We start from the raw sequence: 18847 nt of genomic DNA, 5'->3' as shown, positions 1-18847 counted from the left end.
TAAGCCACCGATTCTGTGGAAGCTGTCACAGGAGCCTGAACAGGCAAATATGGTACCCAAGAGAAATGAAAACACATGCCACACAAGAACGTGTAGGACAGTGCCCAAGTGGCGTTTTTCATAAGAGACTGGAAACAACCCAAATGTTTGCTAACTGGTGCCTGGACAAAGAGCGTGGAATAGTCGTACAACAGAGTGCTATTCAGGGTAAAGGAAACACGGTGCCACCACATGCCACAGCGCAGATGAATGTCAACAACGTCATGCTTGGCGAAAGAAGACACATGTGGAAGATTTCATACCGTGTGATCCCGTTCATATAAAATGTGCAGAAACAGCAAATCTATGGTGACAGAAAGCATATCAATAGTTGCTTCGGGCTGCGTGTGTGGGAGCAAGGATTGGCTGCAAATGGGCACAAGGGAACTTTTTGGTTTGGGGTGATGAAAACGTTTGAAAAATAATTGATAATTGGAGTGTGGCGACAGTTGCACAGCTCTGCAAGTTTACTGAAAATCATTGAATTGTACTCGTACCGTGGGTGACTTCTCCGTACGTAAACTGCCTCAGTATGAACTGTGTTGTAAAAGAGAACTTCTCCGTGAGGTTTTACCCAAGTGAAACCGCTGTGCGGTTTTTCTAGGCTCTGGCATGATCCGAGTGCTTGCTTAAGTAATTCAGACAGCGGATCGGAAGCCATTTTCTCTGAGGATGTGCAATTCCATGCCACCGAGGAGTCTATCGTAGTTCAAGGCAGGAAACCAGTCCCCTCAGATGCTTCAAGAGGCAGATTTCCACCCAAGGAAGGAGATGCTTACAGTCGTTGGAGGGGCTCACGCCTCAGGTTCCAGGGTGGATCTTCTGCCCTCTATCTCCGAGGCCAGCTCTCGGTGGCACAGGTCACCGGGAGCTGGGGGAGGCAGCACAGGACACTGCAGCAGAGGGTCCGATGCTTCCAAACCCAGGCACCTGCACAGACCTCATCTCCACAGCCTTCCTTATTCTCTAGGGGATTCACACTCCAAACCCAAGCTGCAGGGAGCTGTGTGGCCCTGAGCTCTTTGACCTTTCCCAGTGGAGCTGACCCCCTGGGAGCCTCTACGTAAGGGGAAAAATCATCCAGCACACGTGGGAGCTGCCTCACTCCTTGATGGGAACCTCTATGCCCTGGAGCCTCCTCGGGAAGCTTATCGGTAAGGGCATTTTATTTGGGGAAAATGACTTCCGGGAAACATCAACAAAGGGTTTGTTTATTCGTTAACGACACGCTTCCCTGGACCGAGTGGGGTCTCTGCCCCCTGCAGCCCCGGCACCCCCCATTCCAAATCCCTTGTGATTCGCACTTTTAACGGCGTGGCCAGGGCTGAGAGGGCAGCTCCCAGCTCACTGCGTGTTCGGTGCAGCCTCTGGGGAGAGGGTCACCCTGCACCCCCTCGTAACATCGGTGTTTAACGTTTGCACTTAGGTTTTCAAATCCTAGGGGTATGCTGCTTCCGTAGGGTTGTTCGGGGCTCAGTTCTTTGCTGTCTGGGACATATTGCCTGTTTGGAGCAGATGCCCACTCACACATGTCCGTTCTCACCGGCTGTTTCTTCTTGGTGCAGGTGACACCTGGTCACTAATGGACACAGTCGATAACTTGCATCAGTAGCTTATTGACATGCGTGACGTTCCCCAGTAACAGGTGTCAGTTTCATTCCTGTGTCTCGACAGCTGCTCACATTCTTGAAATCCTGTGTTAAAAAATGTCTTGATTCTGACCTTTTTGTGACATTTTCAGTGAGTCCTCTGGGGCCTGCTTTGTCTCTGGCCACAAGTGGCTTTTTAAATTCGATCCGAATTGATTAAAGTGAATGGAATCAAAGGCCACGTACCTCGGGCACACTAGCCACCCGTGGCTAGTGGTCGCTGCACCAGTTACCGCAGTGCCATTGGAGGCTCGTAGCTGCCGTGCTCGTGCAACACTCCGCACAAGGCTTACCTCCAGCTGCGAAGTCCATTTCTCTTTGAGAAGCAACTCTTTTTTTTCTTTTTTTTTTTGTGTTTATTTTTGAAAGACAGAGCATGAGGGGGGAGGGGCAGAGAGAGAGAGAGAGGGAGACATAGAACTGGATGGAGGCAGGCGCCAGGCTCCGAGCTGTGAGCACAGAGCCCGACGTGGGGCTTGAACTCCCAAACGGTGAGATCAGGACCTGAGCCGAAGTCGGACGCTCTACCGACAGAGCCACCCAGGCGCCCCAGAGATGCACCTTTCTTTAGGACAGTGAGAGTGTCTTACCTTGGGGGGCATAGAGCAGATACTTGTCTGTGATTCCCGAAGGAAGGAATGGCTTGGGGGGTGGTTGGAGGGAGGAAGGCAGGGGCTCTGTGAGTTTCCGATTTGGCAAGAGGACTCCTGTGTCCCGGAGAAGCCTAGGGATAGATAGAAGGTGTGAGAAAAGGGGCTCAGGCTGAAGGGAGGGGCTACTTGTTTCTGAGGGCCTGCCGGCCGCCACCCCGGGAGTGGATCTAGATCCGGGATCTCCAGGCTCTGGACCCCAGAACACCCCTTCCAGACTACGGTGGTCCCTGAGTCCTGAGGACAGCCTTCCGACGTGCTGGCCAGCAACCCTGACCCTCTGACCCCATAGCCGGGCTCACGGTGACGTGCCGGATGGGGAATTTGGCAGTTGGAAACCAAGGGCTGAGTCAGCCACTGGGAAAGCTGAGCTGAGAGATCATGAGGCTGTGTTGGAGCTGGGAAGCTTTGGGGAGCACCGGGCAGAGGGACAGAGGGAGCGACGGAGCAGAGCCGGGAAGTCAGAAGCAGCCCGAGGGTGGCGTCACTGGACCCCCATGTCTCAGCCTGTGCCCTGAGCCAGCCTGAGTCCGGCCCTGTGCTGGCCCTTCCCCTGTTTGGAGAAACAGCTAGTTCTGACCGTGTCATCCTAGAACATGGAACTCTCCCGGGTCGAGGAGGGAAGAGCGCGGTGGCCTGGCGTCCTCGCGTCCCCACCCCACGGGAGCGGGCCTTCCAGGGCTGCTGAGGGCCACCTGCCTGGCAGGACCTCACCCAGTGTGGCGGCCACGCCAGGGAGCCGTGAGTGCGCACAAGCCTGAGAAAGTGAGAAATGCCAGCCTGCACCAGAAACTGAGACCCGACACGGTGCTGACCAGATCGGAGGCGGCCGAGGGCTGGGCCGGCCCCCCTCGTACACACGGGGGCCTGGAAACCCGCCTGTGACCCCGCTGGTGTCCTTAGCTAGTGGGGAGGCGGGGACAGTCTCTGATCAGCCTCGCGGAGGTCGTCCTGAAAACCCCGAGACCTTCCGTGTCGGCGTCCCCACCCCCCGAGCGTCCGCGCAGAGAGGGGGCCGGGGGTCCTGGTGGTTCCATCGAGAGGGTAGCTCAGGCCAGTTCCCTCTTTTTCTCTGTTCTTTGTTGTCTAAACCCTTTGTTGTTGTTGTTTTTCTCATTTTTCCCAGTGTCGTGCAAGTCCTGCCAGTGTTTCCAAGCACACTGCCTTGAATCAGATCCCAGCTCTCCGAGGCTCGGCCAAGCGGAGCTGTGTGTCCTGGGGAGGAATAGGAAGGCGGGGGCGCTGGCAGCGGGGAGGGGGCGTCTGAGGCCCGTCATCCTGCTCCCGCTCCCCGGGGCGCACGGTTCCGTCGGGGACGACCTCCGGGCACAGGCCCCCGGGAAGGCACTTCACGTGCTCTCTCGAATGATCAGTGTGTCCTCGCTGCTGAAAGCGGCCGGAGGAATTTTGTCCTTCGGCATATATTTAGCTGTGTATTTTCCTTTCCTGTCGCCACGGTCGAGGTGGCATTTGCCTGAAGCCGTGCCAGTCAGTGCAGCTGGATGGTAGGCAGTGCCCGGGCTGGGGGTGGGGGGCCGCTGCCCGGGGCCCTGGCTGCACGCGGAGAAGCGCTCCCGCCGGTGGTGCTCGCGCTGGGGGTGGGGACCGCGTGGGGGACGAACCGGGCAGCACCTCGCACGGCCAGGACGTGCGGCTGTCTGTGCTGGAGGCAAACGTGGCCTGCGCGTCTGCCATGGCTTCGACCTGCCTTACGGGGCCTTACTGCAATTACTAGGGACCCATCTATCTTGTCGAGAAGGTCTTACTTACAAAGTCATTTCACGTAACACACTTTTTTTTTTAATGTTTATTTTTGACAGAGAGACAGAGCACGAGCAGGGGAGAGGCAGAGAGAGAAGGAGACACAGAATCCGAAGCAGGTCCAGGCTCCGAGCTGCCCGCACAGAGCCCGACGCGGGGCTCGAGCCCACGAGCCGTGAGCTCATGACCTGAGCTGAAGTCGGCTGCTTAACTGACTGAGCCCCCCCAGGTGCCCCTGCACAGATTCTGTTTCACCAGAGACCCTCACCCACTCTGCGGCCCCAAGTCTCAGGGATGTGTGCTCACGGCCCCCGGGGAGAACCCATGCCCAGGGACTCGCGAGGCCAGGCCCTGGGACGCAGGGGGTCCCGGAGCCCGGGACGGCCCCGGGCCGCCTGTGGGGCTCGCACACTTTTATTTACGAGGCTGCTCCGGGCCTGCCGGCGCGGGAGGAGCCCCCAGGGTCTGACCCCCGGCCCGGCTCTGAGCGAGCCGCAGGGACAGACCGGCCGCAGCTGCAGCCACCCACGGCGGAGGCCACGTCCAGACGTCGGGGGAGGCGAGCGTGATAGAGTGGAACGCATACTTCGGTCCTAAAATAGATGTTATCTGAAAAAGAAAACAGATGGAGACGGAGGTGATGTTGTTTTCTTCCGTGGAAAGCACAGGAAGCAGCATCGGGGCGCTGGCCGCTGCCCTGCTGCCCCGCCCCCGCCCCCTAGGGAGCTTGGCCCCGACGGTTAAGGCCCGGCCGTCGGGTCGGGGCACTGGGGCTCGGCCGCCGTCAACCCACCCGGCCCGTCGCTTTTCCCGTCTTGGCTCTCGGCGGGACCCTGCAGTGCAGGTGGCTTGGCCAGGTCGCCGACAGGTGAGGGATCTGCTCTGGGCGGCAGGGGGGAGGGGTGGCCAGGGGCCCGTCCTTGCCGCGGCCAGCGGCCAGGCGGGCAGGGCGATCCCGGCCGGGATCCAGGCCCTGGGTTCTGCCAGTCGGGGGGGGGGGGGGGGGCGGGGGCGAGCAACACGGGCGGAGGGAAACTTCCAGAATGTGACAGAGAACGATTTTGCCAATAGGCTCACTTTTCTGGCTGCCTTTTACAACTGCCGGTAAATTCCTGTTTGGGGAAAGTCTTAGAGTGTTAACAGGTCTGCGTCATGATTAATGTTATCTGGGTAAAGCCTCGATTCAGCAAAGTTCCTCCTGACTCAATTTGTTGTCATATGACTCACCGTGTGACCACCGAGGGAGGAAAATCGTTAAGTTTCTCACTGCCATGGCTGCACTTCTGTGTTAAACTTGCTGTATTTACCTGGGATGATTACGAGGGTGGGTCATAAACATAACTCAAGATTTTATGGCCGGCAGTTAACCAGAGGTATGGGTTTCCCTCGCTTCAACGGATAATGGATTTGTACCGAGGAGTTGAAGTTCAGCACACATTTCCTCTCAATAGCGCCCCCCACGGGTGCGACACTGAAGGCGTGTCTGCAGCAACAGAGCTCGAACCGCGTCTCGCCTGCAGACAAGGGGTCTCAGGATGATCTCAAGAAGTTCATGGTCATTTACAAAGCTCTGCCCAGGGATGAGAGCAAACCAGCTTCCGAACAAAACGCCAAAAAGCAAACACCGTGAAGCTTTCCATAACGACGCTTCGCAATGGCATACGGCGTATTTTTGTCCCAGGTGCCGCGACCAAAACACAGCCGTGTGGCTGAGGCTGCAGCCTGGTCCCACGGACAGGAGGGAGGGCCCGGGCCGCCGTGCCGGGGACAGAGATGTTCTTTCACACGGCCGTCTCAGAGGGGTGCAAAGCCCGGAGACACATGATTTTGAAACTGCAGGGCACTTTTGTGTGCACCCCAGACGGCCTGAGCTCCCTGCCGGCCACCAGGAAAGAGGAAGCGGAACCCGGTGATGCGGAAGTGTAAGGGCCGAGGACCCGGGTCCGGATTCTCTTGTCCAGCGTGGCCTGATTTTTGCTCTGGGAACAAGCACGTCACGACCGCAGTGGCGATGGAGGCTTGCCTCCCCTGGAACACGGGGTGCACGGCAGGACCCCGTTCCTAAGGAGCTGAGAGACGAGTAGGGCTCCCCTCAATGCACGGAAGACGGGGTAGTGTGCAGGCTCGGGGAGGAGGGAAGCACTCGGCCTTCCCGCCGCACACGGGAGCTCTGCCCAGACGGGAGCAACCAGGAATCCAGCTCCCACGAGCCCCACGCCTGGAGGAAAGGGTGGGGCTTCTTTATACACGGCAGGTGTATTTGGAAGGACCTGGAAGAGGTCCATGGTTTCCACCTAGGGAGTGCTCACAGACCCTGAACACCCTTGTCCTGGAACTGGACTCGGTCACACCCCCGCTGGTGGGGGAGGAAAGCCCGAGGCAGACCCAGGGTCCCTCGCAATGGTCCCACCTGACACCCCAGACGTCCCTGCACCACCAGCCGACAAGATGGATACTCTGGATGACATGGGGGTGCAGAGGAAGAAAGAGGAAATGATGAGGAAAAGAGTCACAACAGAATCCAAAATGCACACCAATGGCCCTGCTCAGTTGCTAGGAACGGGGTGGGCTCTGAGCTTCCTAGCAGTCAGAGCAAAGAGGAAAACTAGCTTCTGCCCATTTCCCCAGAGCCTCCAGGATGATCCTCGGGGGCCTTGGGGTCTTGGCTCATTGTGCTTAGGTCTGGGGTTTAAAAGAAGGAACAGGGTGGGGCGCCTGGGGGGCTCAGTCGGCTGAGCGTCCGACTTCGGCTCAGGTCACGATCTCACGGTTCGTGGGTTCGAGCCCCTCGTCGGGCTCTGTGCTGACGGCTCAGAGCCTGGAGCCCGCTTCGGATCCTGTGTCTCCATCGCTCTCTGCCCCTCCCCCACTCATGTTCTGTCTCTCTCTCAAAAATAAATAAATGTTAAAAACCATTAAAAAAATACAAAAAGAAATGCGGGGCAGCGTTTCCACGAGGCTCCATCAGTGGGCAGTGATCTGGACGGATTTCCTCACCTGCACCCTCGCCCACGGTGGGTGTTCGTCACTGAAAGGCAGCTCGGGCGCACCTGGTGTGACTTCTGGCATGGGTTTGACTGTGACTCACCACGTTCCAGACAGGCGTTTATCAAATGGGCTGTGATGGAGGGCTGGCGGGTTAAGACGTCTGATGCCTCCTGGACGGATCCTGGCCATGACAGTGTCATGGCCAAGTCAAAAGGGGACAAAAGTCTCTAGGACCCTTGGCCCTGTCCGACCTCAGGCGGCCGGCTCACACAGCCCCCCCACCACAGGGCTCTGGGGAGCGGCTCCGGCTCGTCTGGGGACAGAAGGGGGCTCCCGTGAGCGCCGTCCGGGCCAGAAGCCAAGCTCGCGCTGAAGAACCCGACAGCCGGCCGGATGGGGATGCGGTGTGCGTCCCCTGACCCTCTGGCCTCCCGGTGCCGGGCTCCGGACACGTCAGGTTGACTTGGCGCTGAAGCTCTGGGTCCAATGCGCTCCAGGCAGAGTCGGCCACGAGGACCCAAACGTAGGCCCGCAAATGGTGGGATTTCAGACATTTCTCCCTCCCCAGCTCGACGGCTCCTCCTATTCATGACACACGCACGCGAATGCAGAAACTTTTCTTGCTGACAATATTTCCAAGCGAGAGAGAAGGAACGGGCGGCAGGAGCAAGCCCGGGAACCCCAGGCCAGCCCCCGGGTGCTGGGGGACAGAGCACAGGCCAGCTCCACGGGCTCCCCCTCCAAGCTCGCCCCTCACACGCCGTCCCAGGGGCAGGCAGGAAGCTGTCACCTCCGTGAAGGAGACCCGATTCCGGGTGGTCCGGCGCTGCTATGTGTGAGTCACTTGGCCAGGGACTGAGCCAAGCTGGCTCCCTGACACCCACATGTCCCCACAGCCCGATTGTTTTCTGTATGGCTTTGTATTCGTAAGCAAATCCGAGGGACGTTTATGACCTTGTAAAAATACAGCGGTCCCCTGCAGACATGCACGTCCAGGTTGAAACACTATGTAAATGCAGGATGGCTGGGTCCCGGGGGGTGGAGGCGTCACCAGGAGGCAGCCCCCCGTTGGGTGAGACTCGGGTCCCGGGCTTTCCCTACCGGCCCCCCCTCTCCGGGTTCGGGCCCTGGGCCGCAGCCCCACACCAGCCTGCCTCACTCAGCGCCACAGTCCAGCGTGCTGGTCTAACAGCGACTGCAGCTCCTGTGTCCCCCGGGTGGCCTCCCCGGGTGCGGGGTCTCCGGGGGCGCCTGGGTCTCACGGAAAGGCCGCTTCCGGCACCCTTGGCTGGCCACCTTCTACGGCTTCTCTTCCCGGCTGCTAGTAGGCCCTCTTGCTGGCAGAAATTCCTTGCCATCCTGGCGTGGCGGGAGGCGGGGGGGGGGGGGGGGATGTTTCCAGCCTGGCCAGGGGCTGGTTATGTCGGTCACCTTTCTGCCATCTCAGTGGGGCTTGGGGGGACGGAGAGGGGACATGTGGACTCAGCCCACCGTCCCCGTCCGGGCTCCTGGCTGTGCCACTCACCAGGGCGTCCACAGCCCCGCACTGTGGAAATTCCGCTCTCCCAGCACCGGGGGGGGGGGGGGGGAAGTAAGGAAAAATAACCCGCCCCCCGCCCCCCTCCGCCTTACGGGGTGGGCCAGTCTCACTGCACAACCTGGGCCGCCCTGCCCCACACCTTCCCAGCAAAGGAGACAGGAGACCCAGCCATTCCGACGCCTACAGTGTGATTGAAGGAAAAGCCTGCCGGTCACAACTCACTCACAAGCAGATATTAGCTCCTTGTTTCCAATGGCAAACAAACCATCAGGTTCTGCAGAAGGATCAGCTGGGGGGGGGGAGGGGAGAAGGGGGAAGGGGGAAGGGGGGGATACTATAGCTAGTGGTTTGCGGATGGACAGAGGCTTGAAAGTGGACAGCACCCGCCTCTGAATGCGCAGGCCGTCGGTCCACCCGGGTGTCCCCATTTTCGTGAACTCTCACCGATAGATGCGCGCTGCTTTCTAAGAAGGAGAGAGGCTATCAGTTAAAAAACAACCACTGTTCGAGCGAGGTGGTGGCTGAGCTTGGACCGGACCCTAGATCGTGTTGGACCAAGTTTATGCACAAAATCCGAGCAGCTTGCGGCCGGGTGGCGACCCTCTGGGCTTCTCCACCTGAGGACTTTCCCCTGGAAAACATTTCCCTTCGGGAAGGCGCCCAAGCGCTGGCCGAGGCTTCCTGGGGGCCAGAGTTGTTCACTGGGGTCCAGGGACAGCGGGGCGGAGGTGGACTCAGAGCCTGCCCTCGGGGCACCACCAGCTCAGGAGAGGCCAAGTGTGGGAAGAGCAGAGCCCGGGGAAGCAAACAGATCGGATGCCTCCTGCAGTCACGGCCACACCGGCCTGTCCACCTCCGCGCCCAGGGTCCAGCCTGGGCCGACACAAGGAGCTCCAGGCGTGTTTGCTGACTGACTCGTGGACAGACCACCCTCCCAAGCCCTTCCCTGCCCACACGGCTGACCCCTGCCCATGAGCGCCTTGCACTTGGGAACGGAACTCTGCCGCCCGGACGTGCAAGGTTAACACGGCACCTGGCAGGGCGTGCCCGTCCCCTGCCCTCAGCTCTCTGGGACCCTCTCCCTTCTGCCTTCCCCTGAAGGGACACCCTGGCCCCCGCTTGGCAGGGGGCTGGGAAAACGAAGCTCCAAGTGCAAAGGGGAAGCGTCTGACCCAACTTTGAACTTTTCTGGCAAGGAAGTGAAATCCATGAGGAAATATGGGGAGTCTGGGCTTCTTCATGCTCTGCAGGGAACCGTCTTGGGGGCGGTAAATCAGCGTGGGAAGGAGGCAGGAAGGTGGGGAGGAAGGGGTGGGTGCATGGGGGCTTTGAGTCGAAAAGGTTTGCTTTCTGGGAGCGGTGACGTTCTGAAGAGTGTGTGTGTGCGTGCACGTGGGCACATACGTGGTGTGCACACGCGTGTCCTGAGGCACACACATGACAGCCCGTGTGTGTGCATCTCTGTGCAGATGCTTGTGTGCACGTGCACGTAGGTGGCTGTCACGCACGTGTGTGCAGTCGTGACGTCTCCTGCACAAGCTGCTGGTGCTGGGAGAGCGGACATCCCCAGAGGGCTGCTAGATCCCTCTTTTCATCCCTTATCCACAGGAGGGGACCCCAGATTTCTCACCCCTTTCCGGGGCCTTTGGGGACAGACAGTCCACAGGGAGGGTTTTGTGTGGGGTCCCCATGGAGGGTAGCCCCGTGCCCGGGGACAGATGCCTTTGGGAGTGCACCCCCCACGCCACCCCGTCTTCTCCGTCTCTCCCCCCTGCCCCTCAACCTTCCCCTGCCCCCACCCCACCTGGGAGCAGAAATCCTGGCTGAGGGCAGGGAGGGGAGGCATTCCTGGGTCAGTGGTTTCTGGGCCTTTGTTTCTCCTCGGTGTGGACTGGCGGTGCCCCTAAGGCAAGGCAGACTCAGAAAGAGCCCCGATGGACTCTTGGGGACACGACCTGAGATGCTCCCCACCCCGTTCCTATGTGGCCCAGGGGCAGGCCCGGTCTGGCTTTGAATCTGATCTCTGGCCCTTCCTGCCCCTGGCGACTTGCTCCCGTCAGCAGAAGCTCAGGCCTCCCCTCAGGGACTGTGGTCACGCCCACTCGGTGCCCAGGGCCTGCTCTGTGGGCCTGTGCCAGGGCAGCTGGTCACTCAGCCGGGCGACAGGAGCCATCCGGGCCCTAGGGCGCCCCCCACCTCTGGACTCTCAGGACCGAGCGCACGGCGCCCCGGCAGGGCCCCCACCGCGGTGCCCTCCGCTCCTGGAGGCTGGGGGTGCCCTGCCTGTGGGGTCGGTCCTCCCGCACAAGGATCCCTGTACCAGTTAGAGAAGACCTTCCCTGGGAGCCTTCGCGAGGCACCTCAGGTGTTTCTGGGATCAGCACTGGTGAGCACCCAACCTGCAGGCACAGGCTGGCGATCACCTCACGGCCCAGCAGCCCCAGCGCCTGAGATAAAGGGCAGCCCGACTGTGCGATTCGATCAGAATCTCGCGCGGCGGGGTAATAGGACGAGGTGGGCGCGGGGGGGGGCAGGGACGCCTCCCGTGGCCACACCCCAGGTTCAAGCAGATGCCGTGGGCTGAGGTCTTCGTGTGCCCGGGCGTTCGGTCTAGAGGATGCGGTGCCTGGACAGACAGCCCGCCCGCGCCCGGCCTCGTGCGCAAAGCCAGATGTTCCCGAGGAGACGGAATGCTGGTGTGGGCAGGGGCAGGGGCGAGGGAAGCCGCCGGGACCTCCAGCCAGATTTCTGACATCCTCGCAGAACAGCAACATTCAAGACCAGGGCCAGACCTCCTCCCTGGGGAGAGAGGATGCGGGAGCGGCAAGGGAGGGCAGGGGAGCTGGCGGCGGGGAACGGCCAGCGCGCGCCGGGCCCTTGGCGTGGCTGGGAGGGGGCGGTGGGGTTCGGCCGCCGGCCTGGACTCTATCACCGCGAGGAAGGCGGGAAGTCCGTGGGAAGGAGGTGGGTGGAAAGAAATTTAATGGGAGTTCTTAAAATTCCCTTCCACTTGCGAGGGTGTTGTCCCTGCCCGCAGGGAGAAGGGATGTGCGTGGGCCCCGGGCAGGCCCGGCTGGAGCCCTAAACGGGAGGGGAGGGAGGTCAGCACCCCACCTCCGCAGCCCGCGTGTCGAGCAGTGTGATGTTCATCCCTCCCCAGCGCGCCTGGCGGCGGCCCGCCTTCCCCCGAGGAAGGGACAGAACGGCACTGCGTCCGCCACACTCGTGGCAGGTGACGTGCACAGACGTGACACCGACCGCCCCTCCCCCACACCCGCAGCACACGGGTGGCCTTCCCCTCCAGCGTCTGTTCCCATGGTTGCCACCGGAACACAGCCCTCGAGGCAGAGGGACAGAAGTCCCAATCCCCAGCGAGGGGACTGAACCCCTGTGTCCACCCTCCCGTCAGCCAGTCCCGACTGGTGCCAGACGCGGCGCGGCTCTGCCCTTCCGCGGGCTGGCCGCTGCCGTGTGACGGTGCCCACCCTCTGTCCGCCTCAGGGTTAAACTGTTACCAACACGAGGGGGGCCCCAGGCTCTCCCTCTGCCTCGGTCTGTGGTTGCAGAGAAGCAAAGGCTCCCCGGGGCTGGTGATTGGCCTTTGGCCCCATTGCTGGAGAAGGAGCCTTGGTCAGAAGCTCAACGTGTACAAGATGCTGTGACAGGGGGCTGGGAGCCACGGTCCCTGGCTCCCGTGGGGACGGTCATCCCAGGGGTCGTCGCATGGGCCTGCGCGGGGCCCAGGCATCGCGGGGTGAGGGCTTCTGGGCTGGGCAGCTAGGCACGTGTGCGTCTAATGTGATGCCCCACGCTGTGTCTGGTTCTGGAAAACCCGCTGACGGTTTCTAAGGGCCGCGTGACGTTGCTTTGCCCAGACGTTCGACGGTTTGTGCCTCCGTTAGAGCTGAAAATTTAAGTTGTTTCCAACTTTGGGGGGTTCCCACTTTGGGGGGGGGGTGTGCTTTTTGCTAAACCCTTACGTGCATTCAAGTTTCTCGTTGCTAAAGAGACTTTAAAAACGGCCAAATAAATGTCCACTCTTCAGAATAAATGGAAGCAACTTTGAGGTCACCCATAACCCTCCTCCAGCCCCGATCTCAGCAGAAAAGTCAGTGTGTGTTTGGATTTGCCCCATAAGTCAAATACTGAGAGCTCAGCTCCCCTCTGCCTCTTTTCTGACTCATCCAAATCCCAAAGGTGGAAATGCTTTGCTGAGCAGATTAAAGTGGTTCCAGATTAACGAACCTGCGTTGGCCGCCACGAGCTGCTGGGAAGAGAAGGTGAGACCGAGGGCTCATTCAGAGCCGTGCCCGCCGCCAGCCAGGGGTTGGGGAGGCGGGAGGCGGCCTCGCAGGCATCAGGACGAGCCTCTGCCCCGGTCCCCAGCCGCTCCCCGGCTCGTCCCGGCCCCGGTGGGTCTTCCCCGGGAGTGGCTCCCATGGGCCCTCTCCGTTCCAGAAACTTTCTTTCCTCAGCTTCGCCCGGGGCGGCAAGGCCTGGTCCTGCAGCGAGGTGTCCAAGGCCTCTGTCTGTGATGAGGCGTGGGGAGCTCTGTGCGCTTCTGTCACCGGCCCGGCCAGGCCGCGCGCGCCCGAGGCACGATTCCGGTTTGTGTCCCACGGAAGCTCTGGCTCGGGCCCCCTGCTTGTCAGAAGCAGAGGGGGTCCTGAGCCCCGCTTTCCATTGCCGGGGCGCCAACCTCCTTCCCAGCTTGCCCCCCCCCCATCCAGACTGCAGCCCCCGCACCCAGACGGGCTCTGGGCGGCAATAGGGGCCGGATGGGGGCCTGGGGAGCAGGTCCCACCTGATTCTGGTCCCTGAAAATGGTCAGATGTTTAAACTTCACCAGAGGAATGTGCCAGATTTCCCCGTGAGGAGACAGAAGCGGAGAGATGCTCTCTAGGTGGGTGAGACCGTAGAGATGCGGGAGGGTGGTCTGTGTGCATCCGGGCATGAAGGCCAAGGACGCCGCCAGAGGCTCACGGGTCTTAGAGCATCACTAAGCCTTCCTGGAGTCAGGTCTCTGTGCCTGCCTCCTACCTGAGTTCACAGCACTGTCTTCTCCACCTCTCTGTGTGCCTCTGTCTCTGTCTCCCTAGGTCTCTCTGTCTACCTCTGTCTCTGTCTCCCTGTCTCCCTCTCTCTGTCTCTCTTTGTCTCTGTCTCTCTATTTCTGTCTCTCTTCTCTGTCTCTGTGTGTCTATCTATGTCTCTGTCTATCTCTGTCTCTCTTCTCTGTCTCTGTGTCTCTATCTCTGTCTCTGTGTCTCTCTGTCTCTGTGTCTCTATCTCTGTCTCTCTCTGTCTCTGCCTCTCTTTCTCTGTCTCTGTCTCTCTCTGTGTCTGTCTCTCTATCTCTGTGTCTATCTCTGTGTTTGTCTATCTCTGTCTCTCTTCTCTGTCTCTGTGTCTCTGTCTCTGTCTCTGTCTCTCTCTGTGTCTGTCTGTCTCTCTTCTCTGTCTCTGTGTCTCTCTCTCTGTCTCTCTATCTCTGTGTGTTTCTCTGTGTCTGTCTATCTCTCTCTTCTCTGTGTCTCTATCTCTGTCTCTATCTCTCTCTCTGCCTCTGTCTATCTCTGTCTATCTCTGTGTCTGTCGATCTCTGTCTCTCTTCTCTGTCTCTGTGTCTCTGTCTCTGTCTCTATCTCTGTCTCTGTCTCTCCCCTCACTGCCTCTCTTGCTGCGGCTCTGGAAGAAATGGCTGTGAGCGCGCCTACGGGACGGTGGCAGGTCAGCTCGGGGACGACGTTGTCAGTGAAGTGACACCACGCCGTTGCAGCTGTGAAGGCGGACATCGCCACGGCCACCTGCTCTTCCCGAGTGTTCGAGGCGGTTCTCCCCTGAGACGCACGGACGACCCCCCCCCCACCAGCGTTTTCCGAACCGGGCTCCCCAGCCGCCGGCCCCCCGCGGCGTCGGCGGCTCTGCTGCCAAGCGAGGAAGTGCCACGTGTCCGGACGGGTCCGGAAGCGCCGCCCCGGGCCGTCTGGGTGACGCGCGGCCACGTGTCCCAGGACCTGGGGCGCGTGGCAGCCGGTCCGGGGAGCCGCCCGGGGACACGGTGCGAGGCGTCCCCTGAACGGACTTCACCAAGGGCCGGCCCTCCCGCCGCCCTCCCTGCCCAGAGCACCCGCCGGGACGGTGCCCCGTGGGGCCCGGCGTGGGAGAGCGGGGGCCGCGGTGCGTTGCCGCCCAGGCGCGCCACCCGAGGAGGGGCCCGTGCGGGGACTGACGGGTCCCACGCCGGCCGACGACCGGGCGCCGGACAGCACGACAGAAGCTCTTGTGCCGGGACCAAGCCTGAGGCCCCGGCGGGTGTGCTGCCTTTTTAACAGAGAATCTGGCCTCACCTGGCAGCACCTGATGGTACCTGTCAGCACCAGAAGTTCCTGCGTGCACCTGGCAGGCCCCAGCAGCACCCAGCAGCACCCAGAAGTCCCCAGCAGTCCCCAGCAGCACCCAGCAGCACCCAGAAGTCCCCAGCAGTCCCCAGCAGCACCCAGCAGTCCCCAACAGCACCCAGCAGTCCCCAGCAGCACCCAGCAGTCCCCAACAGCACCCAGAAGCACCTAGCAGTCCCCAGCAGCACCCAGCAGCACCCAGCAGTCCCCAGCAGCACCCAGCAGTTCCCAACAGCACCCAGCAGCACCCTGAAGCACCCAGTAGTCCCCAACAGCACCCAGAAGTCCCCAATAGCACCCAGTAACATCCTGAAGTATCCTACAGTCCCCAGCAGCACCCAGCAGTCCCCACCAGCACCCAGCAGCACCCAGCAGTCCCCAGCAGCACCCAGCAGCACCCAGCAGTCCCCAACAGCACCCAGCAGCACCCAGAAGAACCCAGCAGTCCCCCACAGCACCCAGCAGTCTCCAGCAGCACCCAGCAGTCCCCAGAAGCACCCAGCAGCACCCAGCAGTCCCCAGCAGCACCCAGCAGCACCCAGCAGCCCCCAGAAGCACCCAGCAGCACCCAGCATCACCCAGCAGTCCCCAACAGCACCCAGCAGTCCCCAGCAGCACCCAGAAGCCCCCAGCAGCACCCAGCAGCACCCTACAGTACCCATCAATACCCTGCAGTACCCAGCAGTACCTGGTGGTACCCACAGCACCCAGCCCACCACGGTCGGTCAGCCAGGGGTAATGGTCTGCATCTCTACTCCTTTGCCCAGCTGGGAGGGAGGGTGGCCTGGATCGGCCCGGGCACACGGTCTTCAGGGGTTACAGCTGATCTCCGTGTGGTGCTCGCAGGGACTTGTGGCTCCCCATGTGGCCTCTCCATTCTGGGCGTCCCCCAGGCCCTGGAGGATGCTGCTCTTGCCTGTCAGAAGCTTTGGGTCTGGCCTGTTGAGAGCCTGCGATCGGTTAACCCTTTGGCCCTGGGTTCTGGCTGTCCTGGTGCAGGCGTGCAGAGCTCTGCCCGTGAGCCTCTTTGGTCCGTCCCATCCACTCTTCCCCAGTCCGGTCCAGGCTGGCCACATCTGCTGCACCCCCGAAGTCCCTCTGAAGCGCCTGCAGGCCAGGGCGGCCCGGGCCGGCCACACACAATCTCTCTGTGGCTCTGTCCCCCTCAGCCCCCTCCCAAGCCCACACTCTCCCTGCTGAGGCTCCAGAGGAGGGGTCCTGGGGAAGAGGCCGGAAGAGCAGGGCGGGAGGGATGGTCGGAAACAAACCGGAGGCAATTTTCCCGGCCTGGGGATAAAGCAGCGAATGTCGGTTTGAAGGGACACCAGAGAGAGGGAGCCCAACCACTCTGACCAAGCCTCACGTGCTAGAGTGAAATCTCTGTAAAAAAAACAACCAGCACTTGGGGCGCCTGGATGGCTCAGTCGGTTCAGCGTCCATGAATCACGCATTCAGTTTTCAACCCCATCCACTAATGATGCAAAGATCTTGGTTGAAATTTTGCCTAGTCAATGTCCATGTTCCCCGATGTTAATAATTGGCTCCTGCAAATTGGGAGGAATTCTATTTAAATTTTTTTTTTTTTTTTTAGTCAACGGATTTACAGCTCACTGGATCTTGTCATTTGGAAGATTTTCAAGTGGGTTAGAAAATTCTGTCCCCAAGTTTTTAAAGTGTCCAGATATGAGAATCTTTGTAGATGACAGATACTGTTTTCAGTCACGAGAATACGGAACAGTGAAAAAACGCACAAACCCTAGTGTTCAAAATACAATCTCCATAGAATCACTTTCTTAAAAGAATAAGAGAAGAAGCCACTTTTTCATCCTTTATTAAAATGTCAACTTTACCTTGAAAGGCAGATTGTGTTTAGTGTTCCAAAAAACATCTGCAAATAGCATACAGCTGTTGGCCACTGGTCATGTAGAAAAGGCCGGCAAACAGAGAACGCTTGTATTTTATAAAAGAAAAGTGTGTCAGTTCATCCCGGTGGTAGAGAGGAAGATATGAGGGTGTTGGGGGCTCCGAGGTCCCAGCCGGCCCCTCGCCCCTCCCGGCCCCTCTGCAGAGCCCAGTGACTGCTGGGACCCGGCGGCTGCGAGGATGCACTCACCCCTGCGAGCTGGGGGTCGGCTAGCAGAGTCAGGGCCCAGGGGGTAAACTGAGGAGCTGCGGAAAGCTGGCCTGAGAACGAGGCCATGAAGGCCATGCGGCGAGATCCAGGGGGAGCTGACTTGTGCGTTCAGTCTTCTCTCCCCTTGATGTGAGGACGATAGGGAGATGTCCTCCAGGCAGGTGCCCAGGAGGGGCTGAGGGCCATGGGGAGGGAGAGTCCTTTGCTTTTCCTACCTTTTGGATATTAGAGCTACCCTAGCAGCAGACCTGAGCCCCGCATTTCTGACAAAGGGGATGGGGTCATCCAAATCCCAAAGGTGGAAATACCCTCCCTGTGATATGGGGTGTGTGTGGGGAGAGCTTAGCTATCAGGAGGAGAATATCAGAGCGAACCATCCAAAAGACGTGGCCAGTGAAACAGCAGGGGAAGAGTCAGACGAACCTGAACGAAAGGTTGATGAGGGCATATGTAAAAAGGTCCAGATTCCAGGGTCCCCTGGGTGGCTCAGCGGGTTAAGCGTCCGACTTCGGCTCAGGTCATGATCTCACGGTTCGTGGGTTCGAGCCCCGTGTCGGGCTCTGTGCTGACACCTCAGAGCCTGGAGCCTGCTTCGGATCCTGTGTCTTCGGATCCCTCTCTCTGCCCCTCCCTGCTCATGCTCTGTCTCTCTCTCTCTCTCTCAAAAATAAATACATGTAAAAAAAAAAAAAGAAGGTCCAGAATCCAGCACTGAAAAGAATCCCAAAAGCTCATGAACACGACCCCACACTGAAACGGCCAGCAGACGGATTAAAGAAGAGAGGGAGTGAGGCAGACCCCAATTCGAGTCCCCGGAAGAGGAAGGACCAGGAAGGTCTCCGGAGGCAAAGTGGAAAAATGAAGCGGCGGGAGCCCCGAAGGAAAACACGAGGTCTAGTATGGGACCAACGCAAAGCAGAAGGAACACATGGGGGAAAGATAATAACGAAACACTAGAAGAAAAGGCCCCAAGCTGAGCAAGGTCTGGAGCTCACACACGGAGCCCAAGCCCGGACTGATGAGGGAGATACGGTCTGTGCTACACCATACAGCTCTATTAAGCTGCAGACACGCTGTTATTCCACTTCTATGAACTTTCTAGAAGCAGCATGTCTAATCTATAGAGAGAGAAATCAGGCCCATCATTGTCAGGGCCAGGAGGCGGGCTGGGATTACAAAGGAAACTTGAACAACTATGTGACGTGTGGATTTGTCAAAGCTCAGGGGAACAAGCAACTTCCACGGGCCCACGTTATGGCATACAAACTTAAAGTTGAATAGAAAATTACAAACTGTAGGGGCTCCAGGTTGGCTCAGTCGGTTGGGCGTCCGACTCCTGATCTCAGCTCAGGTCTTGAACTTGGGGTCACGAGTTCGATCTCTGCATTGGGCTCTGTGCTGGGCACGAGCCTACTTTTAAAAAATTGCAAACGCTAGGGGCACCTGGGTGGCTCAGTCAGTTAAGTGCCGACTTCGGCTCAGGCCATGATCTCTCGCGGTCTGTGAGTTCGAGCCCCGCGTCGGGCTCTGTGGCGACAGCTCGGAGCCTGGAGCCTGCTTCAGATTCTGTGTCTCCCTCTCTCTCTGCCCCTCCCGCACTCGAGCTCTGTCTCTGTCTCTCAAAAATAAACATTAAAAAAAAATTTTTTTAATTACAAACTCTAGTTTCTCTGTAAAAAGATAAT

Source organism: Lynx canadensis, chromosome C1 (genome assembly GCF_007474595.2).
Source record: "Lynx canadensis isolate LIC74 chromosome C1, mLynCan4.pri.v2, whole genome shotgun sequence".
In the NCBI taxonomy this organism is placed as follows: domain Eukaryota; kingdom Metazoa; phylum Chordata; class Mammalia; order Carnivora; family Felidae; genus Lynx; species Lynx canadensis.
Note: the sequence above shows the minus strand (reverse complement) of the source record.